Genomic DNA, 18,744 nt, shown 5'->3' on the forward strand with positions numbered 1-18,744 from the left:
ATCTTTTTATATTACATTTAATAATGCATAAACATTAACATTTATGCATGTATATATACATTTATTTTTCATTGTGGCAGAATACACATAACATCAAATTTACCATCTTCCCCATTTTTATGTGTGCAGCTCGGTAGCATTAAGTACATCCGCCCTCTGGCGCAACCGTCCCCACCATCCTTCTCCAGAACTCTCTTCAACTTGCAGAAGGGGAACTCTGTACCAGTTAAACACGATCTCCCCATCTCCCCTCCTCCCCTGGTGCCCTGGCAACCACCATCCTACCTCCTATCGACTAATTTGACTATTTTGAGCGCTTTATATGATTGGGATCATCCAGGGTTTGTCTTTTTGTGATTGACTTATTTCACTCACCGTAATGTCTTCAGGGTTCTTCCAGGTCGTAGCATTTGTCAGAATTCCCTTCCTCGTGAGGGCTGAACATCACGCTACATGCACACACCGCACGAGGTGCTGTCTTCAGGGGAAGTGGCTTTTGCTCTCTCTGGACACGCGTGGCAGCGAGGAACACCGTGCAGTGGGGGGGGGGCGGTGGGGGGGCTGCTCCCTCAACTCACACTAAGGCTCCAGCACTTTTACTGACCATGGGCGCAAAATGAAAAGGCAAATAATATCTTCGTATTATTAGGAAGATAATTTTGGCCTCGCAGATCCCCGAGAGAGTCTCGGCAAATGTATAGCTTGCGATCTATGCTGCAATTTCCATCCGTGTTTACTGATTTTAACATGAGGAGTGTAGGCCTTTGGGATAATACAGGAGAGAGTCTTCACAAAGAGGAAAGAGCAAAAAGAAAAAGGAAAAGGGCTTAGAGTAGTCCTATAGCCTGGAGAAAACCCTCAGCAGCATTTATGCTGGTCTCTTTTCGTCTAACGTTTTCTTATAAAGGCCGTGTTCCTCAGCTTCGCGCAGTGGCAGTATCATAGCCAATGAGGTTTATCCGAGGCGCGATTATTGCTAATTAAAAGGCCGTGTTCCTCAACTGCTCTGCTGCTAGAATGCTAGAAAGCAGGGCGTGGGCGTAAGATACTTTGCTGGACAGATATTTTTATTCTGTCTATAAGCTCCATAAGAACAGGAGACAGCTAAATTCGGGGCTAAGCTAGCATTTGGAAATGCAAATTTAATTAATTCGATAGAAATATTTAGAGAATATTTGTCTTTCCATTGTTGGTTCCCTGCTCTCTTGGTAGGGGGAGGGTGAGAATCCCTAATCCTTTATCTTTGAAGGCCTTGTCTTTAAAACGTGGGTAATGCTGGTCTCCCACCGGCTGGGGGATGATCCTGGGCATAGCCTCTGCTTAGTGCCTGGCAAGGGGCTGGTGTGGAGTGGGAGTGCACCCCGTGTTAGTTGGCTTTTAATAAATACTAATGTAAATAACAACCATATAGTAGTACTTCTTATTATGCATCCATGTATCTCATCCTTCCAGTGGCATAAGAGGCCAACTCAACCACCCCCCTCCGATGAGGAAATAGGGGTTCACAAACCCCGAGTGACCTCCCAGAGCTGCAGGATGCAGACGCAGGACCCCAAGTGGCCAGCTCTACCACAAGGGCACCTGAAAGGGGCCCCTGTATATCGCATTCTCCAGCGTTGTCCCCCCCATCCCATTAATATTTGTCCGTTAAAATGACTCACTTTCTTTTTTTTTTTTAAGATTTTATTTATTTATTTGACAGAAAGAGACACAGCGACAGAGGGAACACAAGCAGGGGGAGTGGGAGAGGGAGAAGCAGGCCTCCCGCCGAGCAGGGAGCCCGATGCGGGGCTCCATCCCAGGACCCTGGGACCACGACCTGAGCCGAAGGCAGACGCCTAACGACTGAGCCACCCAGGCGCCCCAAGATGACTCACTTTTTTAAAGGGGAAATTTAAATGACCACCATCAAAGTAAAATGAACATTACTTGCCACGGAGAGACCAAGTTTGGAAAGATAACAACCAAGTTACCTACACAGCTATTTAAATAAAGGATGTTTTTCTCAACGTCGCTCTCAATCACCTTGGGTTGGCCCCCGGAGCACGTGCACCCCCTCCAGGCTCCCGGTTCTGGGGAGACCACGGAAGCTCCAAGGACTTGTGGGACAAGGCTGGAAACACCTGGGGCAGCGGCAGCAGCTGAGAGCTTTTACAAATCGGATACACAACTCAGGATATGACATCATCTGTGTTCCTGAAATCCAAATCCTTCTCAGGCCAAGCCTTCAAGAGACACGCAAATATTTATAGGTGTCCGTTCAGGGAGCAGCGGGGGTCTATGTCCGAGCGGGTAAGGCAGAGAGAATGCGGTTAACTAGTCCCCAGAACGCAGAGCTGCGATGGAGAGGTCAGCATGAGGATGTAGCTCAGGAGCCAAGAGGAGGCTCCTGGTCATCTGTGCCGTGGGCATCTGAGCGCTCACGGGGAGGGGTGGCCCTCACTGGAGGGGGTCCAGTGCTGAGTGCCTGTGGGTGCCCTGAGCCCTGAGCCACATCTGGACAATGACAATACCTCCTTCACGAGGGCCTGGGGTCTATCAGGAAACGCCCCCCTCCCCGCTACTGGTCACACGTAATAGCTGGTCCGTACATGCTCTTAGCAGGAGAGGTTGTGCTGCCCTTAGCTAAGAGAGCAACCCAGGGGCCCCAGGCCATGCAAGTAAGGAGCAGGAGCTCATCTCTTTGGGGAGCTCAATGTAGGTAGGACAGCAGAACCCGTTTTGAAGGGAAGAAGACAAGCAAGTGACGAAAGGATTATCCACCTGTGTTACCCACCACACCTGCTCCCAACAGCCTTACAAAGGAACGCTTAATTCTCACAAAACAGTAAGCAGTTGTTGTCCTCTTAATAAAACACCAATCTTTAAAACCCATCATTCCAGCCAAATGCCATGGCCTTCCCTAATAAACATGGAAGGCCGTGTGGCCGGCTGGATTAATTAATACCCACAGGTTCCTGACCTTTTCCTGTCCACGTGGACGATCAGTCCCCCCAAGACAGATGACCTGCTCACACGCCTTCTTCCATGATGCATGTGTGTCCTTCTCACGCACGAGACGAGGGACAAGGATCCAGTCCCCGGCCTGGTTTGCTTTCCATTCCCGAACAAAATGAACATAAAAATAAAAATACAGTTCGCCCTTCCTTGGCCTCCCCTCATTGCACAACCAGACCTTTATAAGGAAATCAGCATTTGCTCCAACAACCAAGGAAATCATGCTGTCTTCTGTTGAAAGGGTGATGCTTCATTTTCTTTTTCTTGAGCAAAGCTCCTACCCCACCTCCACCCAGGAAAGAGCAACCATGGTCTCTTTCTCCTACTTGCTGGAGAAAAGCATATCCGAGCCAGGGTCTTGGCTAGAGAGTTGGCAAGTCTGTGCCTCTGTGCTCATGTCAGGAGTAGGCATTGCCTCCAGATGGGGCATTTGGAGAGGCCTCTGTTAGTGGGCAAGCAGGAGAATCCTCAGACTAGGAAAGAGCACCCACGATCTCTATGGTTCCCATGTTCCCCACCACACCCTCTGCGCTGCCTTCACAGGCACTAGACATTTACCAAGAGCAGACCTAGCCCTATTGTATTCTAATTCATACTGAAGTATGAATGGCCGTCCCCAGCATAATGGAGAGTAGAACAGGGAGGGCAAATGGATGGAAGGAGGCGTCTCACTTTATATTAGATTGCCCTAGGTTACAATATCACAGCCCAAGGCCACCAAAAGAAAAAAATCATTTGTACCATTCAGAAACATAATAGGAACTGAAACTTGAAAATACATGAAACCAGCTACAAAAACGATACAAACATGCATGCTGGAACTGTTTGACCTGGGGCAGCATAAACATTGCAATCATCTGTAGTCAAGGTAGAAAATAAAAGTAGGAAAACATATGAGCCTCCCCTTGTGGCCAACCCCTCCCTCCAACTTGGGTCTGAGCAGGGGAGTGCTCAAAGTGTGGCCTCAAGAGCCTGGGTTCGGGTGCCGATTATATCGTCTCCCCAGCCCCCAGCTACTTGGTCCTGATCAACTAAGTTCAACTTTTCTGCTTTAGTTTCCTATTCCATAGAGTGGGTATCACAATAACATGTACCTCATAGGCTGTTGCGATGATTCTGGGAGCTAAGACTTAGATAGAACATTGCCTGGCCCCCACGGAGCATTTAACAACCTCGAGCCACTCATATCAGCAGCCTGAACCTCAGACTGCTGTGAAGGAAACCCTTTATACATGAGAACCCAAACTTTCAAAAGAAACATCTGTCTCCAAGGGGCAGGGAACATTGAGCGTTCCTCTCCCAACTACCACCCCACCTGCCCAGCAACCCTCTTCTCTTCCACCTGCTCACCGGTGGGGCTGTACCCCCTTCACTAGGCAGAGGCAGGTGAGGGAATGATGGCTTGGGAAAGGAGAGGATCAGGCTTATCTTCTGCCTCCCTCCCTTCCGACCCGAGAGTTCACACAAGTCCCCAGACTCTGTCAGTGGAGCTTCCTCATCTGCTCTGCTACCTGGAAGGAGGTAACAGGTGTATATAAACACGTGGTTCTGGAAACTTGACCCTCTAAACTTTATGACTCCGGGGTCACAATCAGGATCCCTGGAGTGGGGTTAACACAAGTGTATGTTTTAGAAATAAAGTATCCCCAGGTGATTGTGATCATCTCCCTAGCTCAGGACACCTGGGTTGGGACACCATGACCAGAAGGAATGACTGTGACGACCATGAGGACAGCCTCTTCTGGAGCTCTCTGCCATGCCTGTGTCAGCCCCCACCCCCCCACACACACACAGGTGGAGTCCCCCCTGCCCACCACACAGCTCCCCACACCCTTCGGCTCCCAGGCCTCAACAGAGAGACTCCTAGGAGGCAAGTCATCATCCCCAGCTAAGTTTTACGAGTGCCCCGGGCAGAGACAACCACACAGAATAATACCATCGTGGTCAATGGGCCCCAGAAGAGGGCCATGCTTCTTGTCATCATCCAGGCTTCTTTTGCTCTGGCTGCCAGGAAGCTCAAAAAATAAAAAGTTAAACTAGAGCCACCTTAACTAGAGCAACCTAACCCATAGCCTATATTTGTTTATTTCTTCTGTTATTCTTTCTGTTTATTCTTCTATTTTTTTCTATTTCAAAAGCATTATCGAAATATTCTATTAAAAATGCAGTTGTGTCGAAAGCTAATCAGCAGAGTTCCCTGGCAACAGAGAGAAGACCCCAGAGCTGCTGAGAAATAGGGTTTTAGAGCACAGCCCTAAAATATGCCAAGGTTCAGTCTAGAAGTTTCAGGGGACCGATGTTTCAGTGAATCCCTCTTAAATCCCCTCAACTAGAGGAATAGCAGCAATAAAGGAGCAGGGGCAGGGGAAACAGGAGTCAGAACTCCCAGGTTCGAGACACGATGGACCATCTGGCAGCAGCAGGATCTTCCGGTACCTCAATTATCTGACCTCCAAAATGGGATCTGGTGGGAATAACAAGGTAGCTCCCCCTGGGCATCTGACTCTGTGGGACAGCTACAGGGGCCGCATGGACTAAAGGACGCCACCGACCTTGGAACACAACAGGGCACTCAGCTGCCTCGCCCCATTTTTGTAAGGATTTCATCTTCATCTCTCTTCCTGATGCCCAAAGGTCTGGCTTCGAAAAGGCTCATTAGGAGAATCTGTAAGTGACACTCCTCTCTCTAGGCTTCTGTTTCCTTGGCCCACGAAGGAAAGATTAAAAAGTCCTTATCTGTGTCCCCAAGTGGGTGGTGGTCCAAAAATGAGGCCAGTTCTTCACATGTACCCCTCGCAGCCACCCTGTAAAGTAAGTGTTATTTACTATCAAACCCACTTTAGAGGCAAGGAGACTGAGATACAGAGAGCTTGAGAAATGACCAAAGGTCACACAGCAATTCATTCCCAGGCAGTCTGGCCCCAGAGTCAGGCTCTTAACTATTTTTCCTCTGCAGTGAGAGGGGGCTGGGAAGTACCAACAGGAGGGAAGCCTTCTCTGCCCAAAAGAACTCCTCTTCCGAGGTTGCAGCGCCCTCAGGGGACATGTGCTCTTGGATGGTGGCAGGGCCCAAGGAGGCGGGACCCAGGGCAGGTGGCGCACCTGCCTGTACCTGTCAGGGCTGGATCCCCTAGATGTCAAGGCCATCTCCACCTTTCCCGGTTTGGCCAGACGCAATGGAAAGACACTGCAGATACCAGCAAAGCCCATACAATGACAGGGTGAGTCTCCCAGACACGAGATTGAAGAAAGATGGCAGGCACAGACATCCCTGGTCGAATGAGTCCATTGAAGTGCCCGCACCGGCAGGGCAGACCCCTGGTGTGTGTGAGTCAGGAGAGTGGGGAGACCCCTGGAGGGTGCTGGCGGGGGAAGCATGAGGGGGTTTTCTGGCATTCTAGTTCTTAATCTGGGTGCCAGTTACAAGGGTGTGCTCTGTTTGTGGAGCTGGGCTCTCGGAATCAGTGTACTTCTCAGTCTCAATATTACACTTCAGTAAATATCTGAAAAGGGGCGTTCCAGCTTCCTCTAGGCAGAAAAAAGCAGAAATGCTGGAATTCAGAGGTGCCCCCTTGCATTTACGCCTTAGCACCAGATCTAAATGCTTCAAAGAATAAATAACTAGAGATACCAAATGTTTGCTCCCTTGGCTTTCACATGATGGAATCAATGGGCCTCCTTGAAGGATGCACAGACAAGTTTCAAAACAGAGAAGGCGCCAGTGGGGGTCGGCGGCACTCATTTCCTACTGCACGGAACAATCCTCTGCCCAGATTGTAAATTAAATAATTGTGCTATTGTTTGGTGACTATCCCTTTGTGGGCTCGGTGAAGCTGGGACTGAGTCTAGACGCGCAATGCAGAGATCCGTAGGTGTTCTAGGAATACTGGGAGCAAGAAACGGTGAGTGAGTACGTATTAGTCCTGATGGCCCCTGTGGGTTCTGCTCATACCTCGTGCTCCCCACTCTCTTTCCGCTCTTCCTGGTGCTCATTCTCTCGCTCCCCAACCCCTCTCTCTCTGTCGCATGCACACGCGCACGCGCACACACACACACACACACACACACACAGTGACCAAGGGGCCCCAGCAAGCAGCCTCGGACCACATATGTTTCTCCAAGGGATCCTCTGCTTCCTGTTCCCCAGATGTCTTGGCAGTGAGAACTGCTGACAAGTGTCTCAGGACCGGGACGGAAGGAGCCCCAGCAAACAATGCTCCAAGCCCTTGCACAAGACCTCCGATCAGGTGGCCATGGCCTTCTGGGCATCCCTGCAGCCCCGGGGGACCTCTCATCCTCTCCCCAGCAGGAAGAAGCCCCAGTGGTTCGGACTTCCTGCTTCCTAGATGCAAGTTTTGCCCCTCATAGGCGCATACCTACGGCTCTAGATCTCACCATCGGGTTGGCAAGGTCTCCACATGCTCAGCAAAGCAAGCACAAGGCTGTGGCTCACATTCATGTGAGAGGGGATCTGGGTGTCCCCCACCTCTGTGTTCTGTGTTGGAACTCCTGCCTCACCCCTGTCACCCAACAGCTGCTCGGGTGCCTGTTTCAGCAGCTGTGGCTTCCGTTCCCTTCTCTGCTACCCCCTGCAAGGCGAACACTCCGCCATGGGTGGACAGCGGCCAGCCCACCTGCCCAGAACTCTGGCACTGCAAGCGACCCCTGCCCCAGTGGGCAGACCCTCTCTGCCTCCTCCTCCCATTGCAATCGCCTGTTGCGCCCCCGTCTTCAGGAGCCCCTCTTGCCCCTGTCAGCACCACTGTGATTGGGTGCTCCACTGCGGGACGGCCAAGTTTATATGCTGTCAGGCACTTTATATCCCCCATAACTCTGCCTCCCGAGCCCTCCTGTGCATGTGTTTAATTTTTACAATCAAGAAGACGGATGGGGAGAGTGACAGCCCAGGCACCCTGGAGGGGTGGGCTCCGGCCCTGCCTCGGCGGAACCTGGGCATGAATTCCATCAGTGACCTGAGGTTGTATTTTATGCATAGCACCCCAGTGGTTTTTAAATCTCCTTAAACTTTTGATGACTGAGATAAAGGAGAAGGAGGAGGCTGTGTAAATATGGAGCCACTACTGGGGCAGAGCTGCCGGGACCTCCGTGGGGTGGGAATCAATGCCACTTTATATTGGACCTTGAGTTTCCCGCTCTGTTGCCCTTCACGCCTGCCCCACACACCCTTCCATCTCCCACCCAGTGGGCAAGAACAGTGGGTGCACCCAACTCCCCCACGCCATTGTCTTTTCAGGACATACCCTTTGATGACAGCAATGACAATGACAATGATGACAAGGAGAAGAAAGGACAAACAGAAAGATAACATTAAAGGAACATAAATGCATCTCTTAAAACATGCTGGTTTTTATTGATCATAACTCACAATCTAATAAAAGCAACACCCTTGCTATGCAAATACAGCTCTATGCCGAGTCCCCTAGATGCCACATCCACCTGTATGGGCAGCTCAAGGCCCCTCCCACAAGACAATTCTGCAGCCCTCACACCAGAGCAATTGTCCCAAACTGCAACTCAGCACACATCTCTCCTCTGCTTCAAACAACATTTCCCCATCACCCACATCTATCATGTGGTCCCTGCCTACCTGCCCACCTGCCCACCTTCTAATAAAGCAACAGCCACTGTAACAGTAATGGTGGCCAATACTCAGTGACTGATTGCTTTGTGTTGCAAACTATGTTAGGTTTTTCACAGAGATTATCCCGTTTTCTCTCCATCGGCCCATGAGGCAGATACCTTCATTACACTCAATCCACAGAGGCACAGGGAGGAGGAAGCTGCCTCAAGTCACACTGCTGCTCAGTCCTGGGCTCCAGGAATCCCCCCTGAAGGGTTTCCCCAGAAGCCGGGCTGAACGCCCTACCAGATATGCCACACACACCATTCCAGACATGCCTCCTATCACGGGAGATAAATTGTAGTTTGGAGTTTGCAGTCCATCTCCTTCATAGAACCACCTTCACACAGGTACACCATCTGATTCATTGTGGTGTCCCCAGGACCCAAGCATGACAATGGAAGGCAGCCAATGAGAGCTTCTGGAGGAACCAACCCATGTTGGACATAAGCCACCAGAACTCCATGAGCTCAGATGGGCTCTCAGACGTCTCTCCTGGCCCTCTGAGCTGTTGGGCTGGACGCTGTAATCAGGCAGGAGTGTCCCTCCGGATGGGGATTGTCTTCCCTCCTCCCCCTTCCTCTCCTCATGAGATCTTGTTCATATACACAATCAGAATGCTTCTGCCACAAGACATCACTTGAGAACAAGTTGCATCCATTGGATTCCCTTCAAATTCCTTTGATTCAGGAATAAATGTTAAAATTGAGTCTTAAAAGGGTAGAGCCCCAGTTGGGCCCACAGGTTTAACTATTGTGCCAAATGATGGGCATTTTACTCCGATATAAGGAGGGGAGGCAGGAGCGGCAAAAGTGAGTTTCCCTGGAGGACCCAGGACTCTGCTAAAGACAGCAGAAGGACACAAAACTGAAACTGGACTGATAATAATCAATACCATCCAACCTAATTCAATTCATTTGCCTTGTATTGAATATGATCTTAATATACTAGGAGATATCAGCTTCTATTAGAGCCTAGGAAATCATCTTTGAAAAGAGGCAAAATGGTATCAAATGCATAATTTGAAAAACATTGTTTTCAACATCTTTCCACTTCATTTAGCATTTTGAGGAATTGAGGATATATCTTGTAGCTATCAAACTGAATTAATCACCTTGAGACCCGATAGAAGATAACTAGAACTCTAATTTCAGGCTGCTTTTATTCCTGGAAGATGGCCTTTTAAGTTGGAAAGTGGGAATTAGTATAAAATCTCTCTTACTACTCATAAACTTTTACACTCCTAATCTTCAATAGGCCAAGCCTATGCTGGCGAACATAGTAGCCACACACCACATGTGACTGCTGAATGCTTGCAATGGGGCTGATCTGAATTGAGATGCCAAATACACATGGATTTCAAAGACCTAGTTCAAAAACAAAAATCTCAATAATTTTTATATTGACTAGATTTGAAATGAGAGAATTTTATGTATATGAGAGTAAATAAAATATATGATGAAAATTAATTTCTCTTGCTTTGTTGTTTTTACTTGTGCATGGTAGTTCCTAGAAAATTTAGAATTACATATGTGACTCGCATTGTATTTCTGTTAACTGGATGCTGATCTGTACAATTAAATATTATGGAACAATTAAATAATGATTTCCAAAAGTTTTTAAATGACCTGGGAAAATATATGGGATGTCACTTTAAGTAGAAAAAAAAGCGATAAAAAGTGCATATGGAGGATAATTAAAACTGTGTAAAACACATATGTACTTTTACATACGTAGACAGAAAGCAGACAGAAAGGAAAGTCAGCTAGAATAGTCACCTCAGAAAGGGAGGAGTAGAGTGTGGGTAGAGTAGTCTCCTTCACACATTTCTAAATGTTCCCCAGAAAGCTTTCTTATGTTTATTATCAACCAATAATAAATGTTAGTAAAAAGAAAATTATCCCCTGTAATCATTAGTATTGTTGTATGTAGCTATGTATCTTGCCTGGAATTTGCTAAAGTAAATAATTTACAAGCACATTTAGTCTTTATTTAGCCATCAGTGGCTCTCAACATGAAATACACCATTTCCAATAAAGAACTCATTCTCGTGAGAGTCCATTTTTTAGTTGTATAACAAAATATTTTCTTCAAATGAGTGTTCTACTCAGCAACAGGAGATGATCTGGTAAAAAAAAATTGGCAAAAAACTAATGATGTATGGTGATTAACATAACATAATAAAAAAAAATTGGCAGTCATTATCACAATGTTACAATGGGAAGACAAAGTTCATTATCAAAGTTTGCTCACCCAGAATTCATTTCTAGTTGCTTGTTCCCTGAATATAAGGAGAGAAAAAAGATCCACAGGAAAATAACTCATGAGTTCCCAACAACTAGTCCTTTGTATGGGCAAATTTTGAAGAAACAAGGATTCTCAAAGCTAGGAAAGCATTAATAAAAAAATGCGGGCTCTGGCTTGATCTCTTGTCAATTTTTTTGACCCTCTCAAGGAATCCTGTTGTAATGATGTCCATCTGGAAATTTTGAACCCCTCTTAGGTCACAACCCCCCATCCATCCATCCATCCATCCACTTACCCATATATCCATCCATCCATCCATCCATCCATCCACCCACACATCCATCCATCTACCCTCTCCCATTATCCATCAACTCATCCATCCATCCATCCCACTCACCCATCCATCCACTCACCCATATACCCATCCATCCATCCACTCATCCACCCACTCACCCATCATCCATCCACTCAACCACCCACTCACCCATCCATCCATCCACTCACCCATCCACCCACTCACCCATTCATCTATCTGTCCAATCATCAATCTGCTCATCATATTCTTATGGAGAACTGGCTTTTGCTAAGAACCATTTTAGGTGCTAGGGATATGGCAATGAACAATAGAGACAAAGCCTTGCTCTCAGGGAGCCTATGTTTTAGTGGGAGGGAGTCACACAGTAAACAAGTTAAAGTGTCATAATGATGATTCCAGAAAGTGGCCAATGGTTTGAGGGAAATAAAATACAATGGGAAAGAAAACAACTAGAATGTGCCTACTTTAAATCACCTTTTTGAAGAGGTAAGATCTGAGGTGATGGCTGATGGCAAGAGGGTGACTGTCATGGTTAAACCTGGGAAGAGCATTTCAAGGACAGAGAGGGTCAAATGCAAATGTCCTGGGGCAGGCCATTTTGAGGAACAGCAAGGAGTCCAGTGTGGCACAGTGGGCAATAGAGACTGGAGAAGTCAGGGCCACATCACATAGGTCCTTTAAGCAATAAAAAATTTGTATTTTTTCTAATTTCAATGGACAGTCATTGGAGGGGTTCATGCAGGGCACTGATACTATCTTATTTCCACATTTAAACATCACTCTGGCTACTGTGTGGGCAAGAAACTCTAGAGGGGCAAGAACAAAGCAGAGAAACCTTTTGCCAGGCCGCTGTGGTTGTCTGGGTGAGAGACACAGACCACCTGGATGGCTCATCACTGACAACATTTTTGGGGGCTCCACTCAGAGCACACAACAATCAACCATGCCTGGCTTGAAAGCAACAGCCTTGGTTTACAGCCCTTCTAACATGGTGCTGTGGGAAGAGCACCCTCAAATGTGAGATCATCTGCCCACATCCCTAAAATATTTAAATGCCCCAAATCATGTTCTAAGCAAAAGGCCCTTTTGAGGTTCCCAGAGATTCAATTCCACTTAGTTTCCCTGCTTTTCATTTGCTTCAACTGGTTCCAGCTGGATCTGGAAACAGACATGTCAACACAGTCCCTGCGCATGAAGGCTTCCCAGAGACCAGGAAACAGGTCGTCAATTGCAATCGCCATAGAAAACCTGATTCTGTCAGAGGCTCTGCAAACCCCACATGGCTGGGCCCTATCTGGGAGCAGCAGTTTTCTGCTGGCAGCCCCAAACAGCACAGTGCCCCAAGCCTGGACCGACTGCCACTGGGAAGATGGTGAAGTTCCCCAGTGGTCTGAGGTCCTGGCACATGCCCTACGCTGTTAGGCCGTCTGTGAGTAAGCCTGACCTTCCAGGAATCTGCCCAAGCTAGCTACTTTATGATTAACTACCTCTCTGATTTTATCAACTGCTGTTACTTTTCTGGCTCCCACCCAGACCCATCTGGGTAGTAACGTGGAACCAGTGATCCTGGCATCTGGAAGCATTTGTCTTAAAAGAGCCAATTCCCTCTTGATGTCAATTATCAGTTCAGTCTCCAACCAACAGGCCAGATATTCTGCCCCATGGCCCAGACCCACAGGATGTTGCCTGCAGTGTGTGTGAAGTGCCCCTCTATGGGCATCCACAAACCTGCCTGTGCCCCCAGCCCTGTGGGGGAGAGGGGCCCCTGCCAACATGGCTGGAGCACTCACAAGTTTACGTGTGCCCACGCGTGTGCACACACACAGTGCTCTGTTGGAAGTTAGCTTATGGAATATGGCCTCTGAGAGGTCCATGAAACACAGCATGGGCAGAGGCAACAACTGTTCACTGGGCACCTACTACTTGCTCAGCTCAGCTCTGGGCTCTCTGCAGCGGGGCTGTGAGTGGAGGCAACACTGTGGTCCCGGGCAGGGAAGAGATCACTGTGGAACTGGGGACGCAGGGCGAGCCTGGAAGGAATGGGTCAAAGGGGATTGAGAGTGCATACGCAGAATTCACCCTCGGCCCTACCCTCTGATCTTTCATGAACACCTTCCCCTCTCTAGGCTTTGTTTTTCCCATTCTCCCAATGGAAACAATGGCTCAGAGGACCTCTAGAGCTTCCTAGCTACAGTGGAATTCCATCACACAGAAAAGGAGGGTCTGGACTCGGCACATGGTCAGAATCATGCTGAGTCAAAATTTTGCTCCTGCAAACTACTCCGTACGTATATATGGTGAAGGGCAGTTGAAGAGTACATATGTAAAATATGAATACATTGCACAACTTATTTTTTTGCCAGGCATGTATATTTTAATTCATAAACATTTATGCATTGAAGAAATATGACCAACTGTACAGCATGTCCACAGGTAGATCAGACTCAAACCCCATGACCCAGTTTTAAAGAGATTTAGCTGAAAATTTCCGGCAGAAAATTGTTCTCTTGCAGCAACTTCAGAAGCAGTGGGTAGGCACAAAAATGCTCTTGTCCACCATGGGAGAGCCATGAAATGCATGCAGAGAGCGCCAAGATCTCCCAGCCCAGCCAGGTTCTGTGCCCACACAGTGGAGGGGAGAAGGCCATCTGGGGATACAATCTCTTTTGCATTAATAAAACATTCCACCAGGCTCCAAGCTACCTGGAGAATGGTGTCTTGACCGTCTTTGTAATACAGGCCAGACATTTGGAATCCTTCTGTGGCACGGGCCACATGCCCATAGTACCTTGCTCCGCAGCCTCTGGGCGCTTCTGTAGGGTGGTTGGGCTCTCAGGGCTTCTTCCCCTGAAACTGGCTTCTGACAGTCCAAACTTCTAGACAGTTTCTCTTCCTGACCAGGTTTCTGCCAATGCCCCTTTGGCTAAGTCTTCAGGTCCTCCTCTGACTGCTTGGCATGCCTGTTTCCTCTGCCTCGGGGCATTAGAACCTCCTGAGCATCTCTATGGGCTGGTGGAAGAAGCAATTCCGGGTCAACCCCCTGACCCTAAGGAGGAGAAGCTCAGTGGAGGGTGCAGGAGATTCAAACAATCTCCGGCGCTTTCTTCAGCACAGCCTCATGGGGCACCCCACATGTGCAGAATATCCCCTTGGGCTGAAATTTCAAGGCAAGCGTCCCCCTGCTGCATGATGAGGGGTGACACCCTTGTCTTGGGCAGCCTTCGGGTCAACTTCGTCACGGCTCCCCGCTCTGGTGGACCAGGGTAGGTGGAGGAGCTGCTTCTCTGGCCTTCACAGCCCTCCGCACCGAGAAGGCGCCCAGAGCTCTGGCCTCCCCCCGTGCTGGGTCTGCCTCTCCCTGCCAAGGTTTTAAAAGCATGTGGGCACAGGTGCGGGTGCTGCCAGCCTCCAGGGCCAGTGAGCGGAAACTCAGTGGAGGAAAACAAGGACACACAACCACAATGCCATTATGTTTTCCCAGAACATGCAGTGCTCCAAATAAATGTGTCTCCAACATTATCACACCACAATATTCATACGGCTCATTACTGGTTTTAATTTTGCCCATTGCTTATTTACTGTCTCCTTCCCCACTTTACTGCCAGGGTTGGAAGAGTGACTCATCCGTGCCCAGAACAGAAGGTCCCCAAAGTGGGATCTCTCCAGAAGTTTCTGGCCCTACTCAGCCCCCGCAGGACAGGCTGAAGCCCAAACCCAGACAGCAATGGCTGCACCATGCTCTTCTTCCTTCAGCCTCCCCTCCACCCTGACTAGCTGCGTTTCTGCCCCTGGAATGGAGCCCTTTCCCTTTCTACAACCGGGACCTGTGGAGCCACCTCCTGGGGCCCACAGGTGGAGGAATGATGGTGCACAGTGACCACCAAGGCAGAATGGGGACACCAATGCCTACCGTGAGCAGGGGCCCAGAGGGCAGGACCAGTTAGCCGGCTCCCCAGCAGGCCCTTCCCAGTTGTGTGTGGCGATCCATCCCTGGGAGCACCTCCAAAAAAGCAAAATCCACCTGTCCCTTGAGTGAAAGAGGATGGGCAAAATGATTTCATTAAGACACATCTTTTTTATTTTCTTATTTATTTTTTTAAAGACTTTATTTACTTATTTGAGAGAGAGAGAGATCACAAGCAAGGGGGAAGGGTAGAAGGAGAAGCAGACTCCCCGCTGAGATGTGAGACCCTGAGACCTTGACCTGAGCTAAAGGCAGACGCTTGACAGACTGAGCCACCCAGGTGCCCAAGACACATTTTTTTGATGTTGAAATTAATGTTTTTTATTTAAATTAGAAAGCTCATAATAGTCTAAAGAAGCAAAACTCATTAACATCCCTCTGCTTATCAGAGGCAAACCCTTAACCTTTTGGTGCTCTTATTTTTTATCTGTTTTTACCTGTACTTAAAGAAAAATTTAAAATAAAAAATAAATTAAAGAAAACACAGTTCAGAGCATAATCATGTCCTAGAATCTCTCCCCTTACAAAATCATAAAATCTCCCTGTGTTCCCTGGGAACAGCGATGAAAAACAAAGACACTCCGAAACATAATCAATGACCTGCCTCATTCCCTCCTCTCCATCCTCAGAAAATAATCAATGCGATCAGCAGGTACTGTTCCTCCCATAACAATGTTTGTGTCCACAGGACATAATGGGCATCGGAGAAAGAGAGCAGAGAGTGTGAAAGAGAGAGGGAGAGAGGAAGGGAGGGAAAAAGAGAGGAAAGAGGAAGTTTAACAGGAAGACAGACAAGAAAGGAAAGGGGAGGAAGGAAGGAGGGAAAGACAGAGAGAGAGAGAAGGAAGGAAGAAAAGATGGAAGGAAGGAAGGAAGAAAGGAAGGAAGGAAGGAGGGAAGGAAGGAAGGAAGGAAGGAAGGAAGGAAGGAAGGAAGGAAGGAAGGAGGGAAGGAGGGAAGGAAGGAAGGAGGGAAGGGAGGGAGGGAGGGAGGGAGGGAAGGAAGGAGGGAAGGGAGGGAGGGAGGGAGGGAGGGAAGGAAGGAAGGAAGGAGGGAAGGGAGGGAGGGAGGGAGGGAAGGAAGGAAGGAAGGAGGGAAGGGAGGGAGGGAGGGAGGGAAGGAAGGAAGGAAGGAAGGAAGGAAGGAAGGAAGGAAGGAAGGAGGGAAGGAAGGAAGGAGGGAAGGGAGGGAGGGAGGGAAGGAAGGAAGGAAGGAGGGAAGGAGGGAAGGAAGGAAGGAGGGAAGGGAGGGAGGGAGGGAGGGAAGGAAGGAAGGAAGGAAGGAAGGAAGGAAGGAAGGAAGGAGGGAAGGAAGGAGGGAAGGAAGGAAGGAAGGAAGGAAGGAGGGAAGGAAGGAAGGAAGGAAGGAGGGAAGGAAGGAGGGAAGGAAGGAAGGAAGGAAGGAAGGAGGGAAGGAAGGAGGGAAGGAAGGAAGGAAGGAAGGAGGGAAGGAAGGGAGGGAAGGAAGGAAGGAAGGAAGGAAGGAAGGAAGGAGGGAAGGAGGGAAGGAGGGAAGGAAGGAAGGGAGGGAAGGAAGGAAGGAAGGAAGGAAGGAGGGAAGGAGGGAAGGAGGGAAGGAGGGAAGGAAGGAAGGGAGGGAAGGAGGGAAGGAAGGAAGGAAGGAAGGAGGGAAGGAGGGAAGGAGGGAAGGAGGGAAGGAGGGAAGGAGGGAAGGAAGGAAGGGAGGGAAGGAAGGAAGGAAGGAAGGAAGGAAGGAAGGAAGGAAGGAGGGAAGGAGGGAAGGAGGGAAGGAAGGAAGGAAGGAAGGAAGGAAGGGAGGGAAGGAAGGAAGGAAGGAAGAAGGAAGGAAGGAAGGAGGGAAGGAAGGAAGGAAGGAAGGAAGGAAGGAAGGAGGGAAGGAGGGAAGGAGGGAAGGGAGGGAAGGAAGGAAGGAAGGAAGGAAGGAAGGAGGGAAGGAAGGAGGGAAGGAAGGAAGGAAGGAAGGAAGGAGGGAAGGAAGGGAGGGAAGGAAGGAAGGAAGGAAGGAGGGAAGGAGGGAAGGAGGGAAGGAAGGAAGGGAGGGAAGGAAGGAAGGAAGGAAGGAGGGAAGGAAGGAGGGAAGGAAGGAAGGAAGGAGGGAAGGAAGGAAGGAAGGAAGGAGGGAAGGAAGGAAGGAAGGAAGGAAGGAAGGAAGGAAGGAAGGAGGGAAGGAGGGAAGGAAGGAAGGAAGGAGGGAAGGAAGGAAGGAAGGAAGGAAGGAGGGAAGGAAGGAAGGAAGGAGGGAAGGAAGGAAGGAAGGAAGGAAGGAGGGAAGGAGGGAAGGAAGGAAGGAAGGGAGGGAAGGAAGGAAGGAAGGAAGGAAGGAGGGAAGGAAGGAAGGAAGGAAGGAGGAAAGGAGGGAAGGAAGGAAGGAAGGGAGGGAAGGAAGGAAGGAAGGAGGGAAGGAAGGAAGGAAGGAAGGAAGGAGGGAAGGAAGGAAGGAAGGAGGGAAGGAAGGAAGGAAGGAAGGAAGGAGGGAAGGAAGGAAGGAAGGAGGGAAGGAAGGAAGGAAGGAAGGAAGGAAGGAAGGAAGGAAGGAGGAAAGGAGGGAAGGAAGGAAGGAAGGGAGGGAAGGAAGGAAGGAAGGAGGGAAGGAAGGAAGGGAGGGAGGAAGTAGAGAGACAGGAAGGATTGGTTTAGCAAAAGTCAAGGAGAAAAACAAAAGACAGATTTAATGAAAATATGTTTTTCCTACATATACCATGGATTTCATTTCCCTGTGACTTGTCTCCCTCCGGGTGAATTATCACGGGTATCCTTTTTGGGAAAGCAGCCGCATCTCTCTCGTAACTGTATCGTCCGACACACACAATGTATTCAGTCATTCCTCTATTAATGGACATTCAAGAGACGTCTTCTCCCTCGTTCCTTTATAAATAATGCTTTTATTTCTATAAGATAGAGCCATAAAATGGAACTGCTGGGTCAAAGGACATGCATATTTTAATTCTAATAGATACTCTAAGATGACTTTCCCAAAAGGCTGAAGCAAGTCACATTCCCACCAGCGATACAGGAGGTGCCCGGCTCCCTGCATCTTTGCCAGCACCTAATGTTACCCCTTGTGCGGCCCTGGCAGCCTGATGGCTGAAACACGGGATTTCTTTTTCACTTTGTTTTTACTTCCCCAGTTCCCAGAGGTTGAATTTCTTCTCATAAGTTTACGGACCACTGGCATTTCCTTATCCCCGAATAGCCTATTGATAGCTGCTGGTATGTTTTTAATTAGGCCACTTGTCCTATTCTTTTTCAATGTGTAGATACTCTTTGCATATTAGGCATTTAACTCCTTATCTGCCAGGTATTATAAATATGTTTCTCAATCTGTTTGCCACGCAGTCTACGCAATTCCCCATAGCTTTCAACCCTCTTTGGAAACAACTGGGATGTCTGCATAATGTGCCAGAGTATAGCGCTTTCTGCATACTGCTGGACATTCAGCTGTTCTCTCTCCCCCCACCTCCTTCTCTCTGATACTATGAATAATGTGGGAACCTCTGTTTTCTGTATTTTGTGCTACTTCTATGAAGCTATGTAGTACATTTCAAACTTGAGAATTTTATTTTACTTCTTTAAGATTTTATTTATTCATTTGAGAGAG

The 18,744-nt window shown here is 48.6% G+C and overlaps 1 pseudogene; it reads left to right on the forward strand.

The window, feature by feature from the left end:
- The first annotated feature begins 919 nt into the window (after positions 1–919).
- LOC114224479 (U4 spliceosomal RNA) lies at positions 920–987 on the forward strand (annotated as a pseudogene).
- The last annotated feature ends 17,757 nt before the right edge of the window (positions 988–18,744 follow it).

Source organism: Eumetopias jubatus, unplaced genomic scaffold (genome assembly GCF_037043125.1).
Source record: "Eumetopias jubatus isolate StellerSeaLion01/CBP00866 unplaced genomic scaffold, mEumJub1_p1.0 scaffold_10, whole genome shotgun sequence".
Taxonomy (NCBI): Eukaryota; Metazoa; Chordata; class Mammalia; order Carnivora; family Otariidae; genus Eumetopias; species Eumetopias jubatus.